At 39.2% G+C, this 10601-nt stretch overlaps 1 long non-coding RNA gene across 2 annotated transcripts in view; it reads left to right on the forward strand.

Moving 5' to 3' along the window:
* Nucleotides 1-10352, forward strand: part of LOC109281312 (uncharacterized) — a 68357-nt gene extending 58005 nt beyond the window's left edge. For both annotated transcript variants that reach the window (XR_002087919.2, XR_002087918.2), the window contains 2 exons: nucleotides 5308-5404; nucleotides 9556-10352. This is a non-coding gene — a long non-coding RNA (uncharacterized LOC109281312). The remainder of the gene's footprint in view (nucleotides 1-5307; nucleotides 5405-9555) is intronic.
* The last annotated feature ends 249 nt before the right edge of the window (nucleotides 10353-10601 follow it).

Consider the following 10601-nt stretch of genomic DNA (forward strand, 5'->3'; position numbering starts at 1 on the left):
AAAACATGGATAATGGGGACAAACACTTTAAGTAAAGCAACTGAAAAACAGTGAGTGAAAGCCTCAGAGGGAAAATTAAGTACTTAAGAAAAATAGTGCAAATGGGCAAGAATCACTGTCACCGTAGGGTGCAAGTAACATTGTAGGGTTTGTTCCTAAAAAGAAACGAATATCCAATGATTGTCTCTGGTGTTCCATTTATTTTCTTTTCATGTTCTTGCATTATCAGGTCTCTCCTCTTGTTGTTGAGGAATTAATCCTGCTATGATTCTGATTCATCACTAAAAACATTGGGGAGGCTTATGGTATATTTATATAGGCTTTGCTATGATTCTATTCCTATACAAACTAATTTAAGCAATAGAGTTTTAGCTAGCATAACAATATTGCTTTTTGTTCTTGTCAAGAAGTTTTCCTTGCTGGCTTAAAACAAGTGCATGGCTAATGTTGGGCCATGGTCCTGCAGTGTGATAAATTGGGCTTTTGCTAGCGGCTTCACAAATCCCCACAGACCTCTGGGAAGGCAAATAACTACGGTTGCAGATATCAAGTTGCTGGATTGGGGCCTGAGTCTTGCTTGGCAAGTCCTGCAGTAGATGGACTATGTACATGGCAACTGATATTACTGATAGGCAGCTAAGAATTTTTACGACCTAATGAGGGGATGGAAAAGAGTGTTGGTGTTCAGCGACATTGAATATATTTTTTTAAGCTCATGTCATATGATTCATCTTTGAGGGAAAATGCACACAGCAGTGGTTTTTTATGCAGTTTATCATCTACAGCAACTTTATGTTGATACATTTAAAATGCATATTTAGCTCTCTGAAACAACATTAAAGGAGATATTTGATTTAATGTTTACATCACATTCATTATTGGGTATTCCTTCTATCTGTCAATTTTCAGATAATTTTAAGTAAAGCAATATTATGTTAATTCACTAACATGTCTCTTCAAGGCCAGATGAATAATCAACTGTCCAGTGGCACGTGCCATGTCCTACTCCATATATATTAACATTCTGCTGATTCTCTGTATTTTCCCATAATTTATGCCCTGTGGTTAACTCGGTGGTCTCCGCCTTGGTGTAGATTTCCTCTTGTAATCCATGTCTATTTGTTAAAATATTGTTTAGGCAGAGAAATACAGAGCAAATACAGAAAATCTTTCAAATTTAAAACAGGCAAAGCTTGTCCGATAAAAACTCTTTCAGTAGAATTTCATCTAAAGATAAATATAGGTAATGTGTGAATCTGACATACATGATAAACCCTTTTAAATGTCAGGTACATCACATGCCATAAATGACTTCTCTCACAATAACCAAAACTTTTTTAAAATATATTTTTATGTAAATACATTTTGTAAAACCACAAGATGTTTCTCAGTTTTGTTTTCAGCTAGCTTTGATGAAAACATTGGCATCCTATACCTGAGAGTCAACAGTTACAAACTGAATTCAGCAAAACATTTCAACAGACAAGGAACATTAAGGTGTGCCACAAACAAAGAGGGAATATTTAATATTAGGCATGATCTTTGTCACCCAGACACAAACCAAGAAATTATTTGATGTATGCTGCTTAATAGCTTATATTGTTAACCAGCACCTACTATCAATTTTATTAGTGTGTTTGGCTACAAAAAAACCCAGCCACCATAGCCTGAGTTCAAGATGTGAATTTTATCAAGTATTCATTTCAAGATTTAATGCATCAAAACATGTCCAGATATTTAGCACATTACGAATATATAATTTTTAGGTTAATTTTATATAGAAGAAATTTCTAAAACTTTGTGAAACTCCTCGTACAATTTTCCAGATGTGTTTCATTTTCAGGACAGCTGTTATATTTTACGGCTGCAGTGGAATTAAGCCATCACTGAGGTTACTGTACAGGACAGTCAGAACAATTGCTTCGATGCATTTAAAGGAGGGACTGTATCTCAACAGTATCTCTAGCAACTGTTTATACTCAAAATATATGTGCTCTGAACATGTAAGAGATCAAAGTTATTTAGATCACATATTAGGCTCCTTTTTCCCTTAAAAGTTTTCCTTTAATCTTAATCCCAAAAACAATTTATACAGCAGCAAAATAATGCCTATTTGCAAGCTTTAGGTAGCTAAGCTACTGTGCTATCAAGAAATGTGTTCCCTTGAAATGTTCTAATTCACTGTGTTTGAAAATATCCAGTATTCTGGATTCTTCACATGTGGTGAACCGTGTGTTTTAAAGTGAAGTGCTCTTTTATGCATACCCTGCTTTCAAGGTAGTGTCATGTTTCACTGTTTCCACATGACTCAAATTAAAATGATTTCCTAAATCTTGCGAGTGGGCTAATATTCTTTTCAAGTGAGTGGCAAATATTAGTACAACAGACTATATGTAATCATGCATCATAGAAATGGATGAGTCAAAATTTGAGTTTAGATTAACTCTATACATTTCAGGAGTGATTTAAAACTCTATTTTTATCATAATTACCTCAAGGGAAGTTTGATTAGGTAGAAGCATGCAATGCAGTCTTAGAGAAATAAAAAGATTAAATTAACACAGTAGTTTTAAAACATTCAGTCCCTTGCATTCAGTATTCAAATAGGCTTGCCTGATTATCTTACACTTTTCTTTGATTATTTCTTAAATTACTTTAGAAACTGAAATGCTGGTTCATTTCTGTTCTAAATGAAATGACTTTACAAAAAGTAGCACAGAAATCAGACGGCATCAGTTTTATTTGACTAGTAAAATTTTGGTAATTTGTTTCTGTGTGTTCTTTGGTCATTATCAAGGATTGATAGAAGAAGATTAAATTTCAAATTAAATATGCTTTGCTTTGTCACAGGAAGTGGAGAGAATATTGGAGAACTGTATAAAATTTTTAAACAAAAAACTGATAACTATTACACTGGGATTTCAGGGGTAAGTGGGGAATGATAAGACAGAACTAAGGATTTGGTAGTAAATTTTATATGAAAAAGGGTGTTGTTTTTTAACAGTAATGGTTAGGTTTATAATAGACTTCTTTCTACGTTAAATGCTGAGGAATAGTGTCCCACTTCGAATGAAAGGAAATTATTGTGAATGCTATAAAATATGTCTGGGTTGTTTTTGCGTGTCCATTTTTAGAAACCGTTTGAACTTTTCAGAAACACTTCAAATTTGATTCTGAATGCAACACAATTGTCAGGAAAGGGGAGCTTTACAGAATGGTTTCAGAATGTGTCATTTCTCCTTGATTCAATCTGAGACAAAGTGTATCTGTGTGGGAGATGCTAGTGCTTTGAAAGGCTGAGAAGACTTGTTACTATTTCAGATATTGCCTAGCCTGGAATTAAGCTTTTACAGTAGTTGTCTCTATTGCAGCACTAGATAGACTCATCGTTTTCCAGACGCAATCCTTTCTGAGTTCTGGAAAATGGTTGTTTGGCTTTGTCTCAATCTGGGTGCACAAGCTAAGCTAGCAAAATGAAAAATTAAGCCGTATCAGTTTCTGTGGGTTAACAACAATTTAATTTGGTTTCTACATTTAAATTCTGTGAAAAATGTATGGTAAAAGTTTGTATTTGACTTGAATTACTTTCATTTTATTTTTAAATACCGTGAATCTGTGGTATTAGTTTGCTGTTTGGTTTCGATATTAATATCCAATATGCACTATGTTGGTGTCATTTATTTTCAGTGGTAAATAACCGCTTAACTGATTTCATTCACATGGCATTTACCAAATGAGGTCTCAGTAGTCTTGGTATTACAGCTTGGTATTACAGTTCGAAAAATAGCTGGTGAAAAGTATGTTTAAGCATCCAAATAAAGATCTTCTGAAGTAACAATAGTTGTGACAACTGGCAAAATGGGGATATGCAGGAAATTTGAAACAAACAATATGCTAAAGAAGACCACTGATATTTTCTAGACTTTGAAGAGTGGTCTGAATTTAGCCTCAGACACACAAAGATTTTAATATCTCGCTTGCCCTTTTAAAAAGCTCAGTATAGTGGTTACTTTTGGATTAAATTTACACTTCTTTTCTCATTGTGCTGTGGCTTTTCTCTAAACTGTAGTTGATACTGTACCATAGCTCAAAGGTTGCAAACAGTTTGGGAACAAGATGTCGGTCTGCCCTACAGCATGACAGAATTGGCCACAATTGCAGATGTTACTGATAACAAAAGCCAACAACATAAAATGTATAGAAAAACAACACGTTAAAGACTACAAGACCACTAAAGTTCTTTTTTGTGTGTTTTTAACTCATTCTGTAACGATGAAAATAACACATGAAAAGAAAATGTCTTTCTTTATCAGGTGCTTTGTGATTAAAACATTTCTAAATGAAATGGTTAGGCTGCCTGTCTGAAAGCAAATGCTACTGACATTCACATGTTACAAATATAATTTAAAAGCTCTGCTTCATCTGCTGGAAAGTTATGATAAAGCTAGCATCTGTGTCTAAAATGAAGTGCAATGTCCTGCTCTTTGTATTTTTCTTTGATTTTTTTTTTTAATTGCTAAAAAGAGTTTTGTTCAAGCAGCAACCTTTGAATCTGACTAGTTTTGATTACATTTGTTTTATTGCTTGCAAAGTGTAGTTGTGCCGGTGAATAATTTCTGTGTACTTGCATGTCTCTTTAATCAAACCTCTTTAAAAAAGTAGTGAACGAATTTTCATGTTAAATGTATATATTTTGTTTCATAAGAAAGAAGGAATAGGACGGGATCTAACATGATTCAGTGTTCATACCCATGGCAGTTTTCCTTATAAGACATACTAAGCTTTGTGAATACAGTGTTCCCAGCTGTGTAAATCCTGTAACTTATTTTCTGAAAGCAAGAAAATCTTTTTATCTGCTAAAATGTAGTGTTCCTTGTCTTAATAAATCAGGTTTAGAACAGAAATTAGGATGAGGTTTTTGTTTTTGTTCTACTTATTTAATCTTTGTTTTTATAAATAAATACAAATAACTCAAACTGAAACTTGATGGCTTTGGTGATAATACAAGAGCAGCCCCGGGGAAATTTTGTATATTAACATGTTCTTTCACAACCCACACTTAAGTTTCGGTAGGAAAAATGTTTAACCTTTGCAGTAGCAGTAGCAAATACCTTTTGAAGTCCAAACATGCTAAAATATTGGGTTCACAATTAAAACATTATTTTGAATTGCAGTTTGGTTCTATTTTAAGATTTGTGTGCAGATGACCAAATACTACTATTACTTGAATAGATCGGTTGAAATTCTAAGTGGCCCTTCCTTTCATGCTAAGATATTTCTATTTTTCTACTACTTCTTTTCATATAGGATTACAGAATTTTATGGTGGATACCTAGCTTGATGACTGTCTTTGTAAGAACCTGGGGACAGGAGTAGGAGAATATCCAACGTGTATCACTTGGGAGTAAGTTTAATTTGCTTTATATGTACAATCCTGTTTATATGCACAATCTTGCCCCCTGTTTTGTTTAGATTTTAACAGATTTGTTTTATTTTTCCTGTAATTCCTTATGTGTGGCTATTGCAAAACCTAAAACTTTTGAACCTGGGAAAGCCAAAAAAGCAGAGCTTTCTGTGAAGAGATCAACATCATCCTACATGATTATATTTGTTGCTTATATATTATGATAGTGGGGCCCCAGGTTATTCCCAAAATGAACAGATATTATTAGCATATTCCTCTGCTTATCCTTGGTGATCAGGTATAATTGTAGCTTCTGCTGCTGTAAAGAGGATAAACATCCTGGTGTCTCTGGTAGGGGCAGTTTCAGATTTTATTATCCTGTGTTTGCGTTTTACAACTGACCATTCTGCAAAAAACCTGCTTCATGGAACAACCAAAGAACTGTAGCCTCCTACTCAAATACTAACAGAGGTCTTATTCTCAAGTCATTTTGTACTGGAATTATCCACTTCTTTGTTAAATTCTATCAGTGGCATTGGATGGAAAGCAAAAAATTATAAAAATAAGGGGGGGAAGGAGAGAGAAAAGAAAGAGAGATTAGTGCTTTTGTGCACAACAAATTTGTACTTTTACCGGCTAGCTTACAACATACTGGTTTTTAGCATTTGCTCACTTCCTGTATGAGGTTAGTTTGTTTATCATAAAAAACTATTTTTAAACCTATTTCTGCCAATAAGTAATTTGAATGTTTATGTCAGTCCCCTAATGATGTTTCACTTTGATTCATGGGAAGGCACTACAGATATTTCTACACAAAGCATGGTCTAGGTCATAATCCCAGGAGGAAAGCAGTAACACGGCTGTCTGCTCCTATCCGATTAGTTTCTGCTTGTGTCAGGGTCAGCCGTGCCAGGGTTTCCAGGGAAATGTGATTTTCAGATAGGAGCTCCCCTACCCTTGGGCCGGAGTGCCTCAGCCACAGTGTTCTGGGCAACACAGAGGCCAAGAGAGTCCTGTTGCAGAAATTGCTGCCCAGTGTCCTCTCAAGGGAGGGACCTAAGGGCTTGAGCTGCTGCCCCGCAGGGGGAAGAGCCACAGGAACTCAGCATTGATTCCAGCGGCACGATAGTCACCTCCCTGTATGGACTGGAGTATCTATGGAAGTCAGTAGCTGTATTCCAGCACCCTACCACTCTGCTCCATGCTGTCTCCAGATCCCTCTTCAGCCTCTTCCATATAGACCACCATATTGCTCCTATGTGAAGTATTAAGGATGGGAAGGAGATCTCAGAAATACAGGTAGATCTAGGCCCCAAGAGAGCTGAAACAGGCCGTGAGTGAGCACTCTTCCCCTCCCTGGCAACAGCACTATGGTCTGACCACATGTGGAACTTCTGGATATGACTACTGCTTGCTTCAGCACAGATTCACTTTCAGCAGAACCTGCCCAGAAATCATATTTACACAAAAGGGAAGAAGAAGAAGTACAGAGAAAAATCTAGCTAGGAGGGTCAACAGAGATAGAGAGCAAGAGAGAAGGGCAGCAGCAGGAAAATGGAAATATGTTATGCTTGACCTTGATGCTCCAGAGAACGGTCCCAGGTAAATAACTTGAGGTGCTCCACATACCTCTGGCTAGTACAACACTGTCATTGAGGCTGAGCTTGTTTGTCTGAAGGGTTTGGTAACTATTTAGGGCTTCCCATGTCAGTCAGCTAGCCAGTTAACTAGCTGGGGCAGAGCTTGTTAGCCAGAGACTCAAGACAAGTACAGCTGCCGAGGCAATTCGCTCAGACTGGGCTGCCTCACTAGGGCCTCTGACACTTACCAGCCCTGCTAAGGAGAGGTTTGTCCTGCCCAGTGGGAGGGCAGTCAGGATTGTGGAGTAGGCATGAAGTGTGGCCAGAACCAAAAAGGGCCCATTCCCCTGCCCTTTCTCCTGAGCTACGGAGCAGTAGCTGCTTGGAGGTCCTGGGACTCCCTCCTCTGTAGGCTGTCATTTGGTGCCTTCACGAGTGTGTAATGGGGTGCTGACAGGTTGGAGGGCTTTGAGGGGGGCCTCAGAAATTCTAGGCTGGTGCATAGCCGGCACAGAGCTCTGTATGCCCCTTGGCATTTCTGCCTCTGGCAATGGTCTGTTGGGAAGTATGGTTTGCAGAATGGGGCAACCCCCTACCCCACTCCTGGCTGTTTGGGGTGGCCCAGGTATGCCCTCTTGATGTCACTCAGCTGTTTCCCAGTGCTGTGAGCCTGGGCCAGGAGACTGAAAGGCAGCAAGACTTTGCCTGTTACATACCATGCCAGAGGGGAGGGCAATTCCAGGGCAAGCCAGTGTGTGTTGCTCTAACTTCTCTGTCCCCTTGCATAATACTTTATCAATGCCAGGATGTCCTTCTAGTTAGTCACGGGGTGAGGAGACTATGCTAACCTCCCACTGAAGCCATGGGAGGAAGGGCAAGGTGGCAAAAGAAGTCCAGATGAGTCCTGAAGCAGCACAAAGTCCCTTTAGGAAGGGAAGCGCCCCTGCAGCAAAGACCACCCCACATGATGCATCATTGAGCCAGCTTTCCCTCAGGCAGGGCAGGGGCCTTAACAGGGCAACCAAGAGCTTCAGTATTTCTACAGTCTTTTACTAGGCTCAGAGGAGGGAGATGATGTGCTGGTGGTGACAAGGGGCCAGGCTACATGGGCAGAGTTAGCGCCCCTAAACATGTACCTACGCAACCTGTTCTGCTCCTTCCAGCTGGCCTCCTTTCTATCATGGTGGGGGTATCATCATGGGCCAGCCACCTTCAATTCTGAGCTGCCTAGTTTAGCCTGTAGACCAGATCATACAAGATGTTTTTACACATGTTCTGGGGGTGGAGCTTTAATTAGAGTGGCTCCAAGAGCTGCTCTAATTAAAGTATCCTCAGCATCTTTGGGTATCAGCATCCCTGGGCTTCAAAATGGCAGTAAGGGTGCTTAACTAAAGTTTGTTCAATGAGCTTTAGTTAAAGCACCCCTGCCACCATTTTGACGTGCAGGGATGCTGATACACGAGATGCAGAGGCTGGCTGAGCATGCTAGTTAATTAGCATGCTACAGCAGACTTAATACATCAAGGATCAGGTTCTGTCCCCATACCCCAATCCCCCTACAGTAATAGGAAGCAAGCAGGGATGGGGACCACTGGGCAAGGCAGTGGGAAGGAGAGAGGGAGGCATTTTGTATTCTAACAGTGTCCTGACCTGTGAGGTGCAGAATGGGGATGGGCTATCTTGGTTGGCTACCTCCCCACAATCTTTATCTAGGCTGTAGTGGAAAACACAAAAGGTAGGATGGCTTAAAAGTAAGTGGTCATGTGACTCTACTACCTCCATTTCCACTTGTACAGAAAACACCTGATGGGAGAAGAGGGTCAGGCTTACACGGAGGACAATTATCCATTCTTTTGCCTTGCCTGGGCATCTGAGGAGATTGCCTCAAATGACCTCTTTTTCAATAAGTATCCCAAACTACATCTTGATATGCAGTGTAGCAAGTAAACACTGCTTTTTGGCTAACTTATGCTCCTTTGGGAGATCCTTTTGTCTCTCAGAAATGATACTGAGCCACACTGAAATATTGTTGGGAGGAACAGCCAGTGCATAGATATCTTCACTGAGCAGCCAAGATAATCCTTTATTCATTCCCTTCCACTAGGTCCTCTCTGCGCATGTGGTAGGGTAATTCCAGCAGGGAATTCTGAATCCTGGTGGCTTCACACTGCTTGCCCAAATATGCAAGCTTGAGCCTCAAAAATAACAATTTTTGGTTTTACATAATTGTCAATCTGGCATGTGGAGTCTCTTTTGGGCAGGCTTTCCTCTTCTCCCCCAGAACTTCTTCACTATAACAACTTGGGTGGGATCTAATAAACTGTACTCATTAAAACAACTGCATTGATATTAGGCTTGTAAAACTGAGCTGCTTCTTTTTGTTGGGTTAAATACATGGCTAAGATCTTTAAAAAGCAGGCTCTTGAACATTTGTTTAGCCTCCAAAATCTGATTTCTTTTGTGCTAATTTGTTTAGCCTCCAAAATCTGGTTTCCTTTGTGCTAAGGTGTGTTGCTGTCCTAGTAAAGTGGAGATGGTGGTCAGCATTTCTTATCTGTGCTTTTGTTTCAGAATTACTGCAAGGTGAAACAGGAAGCTGCCTGATATGGCTGATCAAAAATAACATCAGGACCTTAACTCTGTCTTGAGCTCTTGGTGGACTGGCAGTTAGTCAGGATCATGCATCCGTTTAGACTGAAAAAGGTGCAGCCCAGATGCTCAAGCTGCCTCTGCGGTGGATATTTGCAACACTGGGACACGTGCAATATTTTGGATACCAGTTGTCTTGAGTGCTCTAGTCAGAAGTGTACTAATCTCTGATATATCATTTAAATGCATCCTGTACAGAGTGTTTGAGCGCCATTGTAGAGAGGTGACCTAAGTTATTTAAACACTTGCTGGAAATCCCTAGAGATTATTTAATAGACATAGTAACATCACCATGATATGAATGGAGGCATGTAGTTACCATTAATAATAATGATCATTGTATCCTGTAAGCTAATGGAAACTTCTTGACTCATCTCTGAGGAATGAATGCCATGTCTCATAATGTTCTGTATTATAAAGCTAGCCCCAATGTTATTTCAACCTATTACCAAACTCGAATGAATTCCACTATAAATATCTTCTGTACAACATATTTCTGGGTATGACATGCAAATTGTGTGCCTCCTCTGGGTAGTCAGGAAGGGGGAGTACTATGTGCAGTATATCTCAGATGCAAGGCACAACAGAAATTTTCTTGTGAACAAAATGCAGAGCAAACAAAAATACCCGTGATGTCCTCACATGCAAACTGTCATTCTTTCAAATGAGAGCACTTTCTTGCTTTGGTAATGAGAATAATAAAAATAGGTGTTAATGCAGGCTTGAGACAGAGTATTTTGTCTGAGAATGGTATCAAATATCTGTCATTGGAAATGCTTTGAAAATATCTGTGCACTCTGAATTTCAGATGCACTTTTTCTTGGGCCAGTGAGCTTCTGCAGCAACCCCTATAGTGCATGTCGCCAAACTATGCAGAGCACCAGGTGGAATTTTTGAACAATATAACATTCACTGTAGGTGTCTAATTTAAAGTCTCATGTGGATGTCATGCCAAGATCACAGGCTTC

Source organism: Alligator mississippiensis, chromosome 1 (assembly GCF_030867095.1).
Source record: "Alligator mississippiensis isolate rAllMis1 chromosome 1, rAllMis1, whole genome shotgun sequence".
Classification (NCBI taxonomy): domain Eukaryota; kingdom Metazoa; phylum Chordata; order Crocodylia; family Alligatoridae; genus Alligator; species Alligator mississippiensis.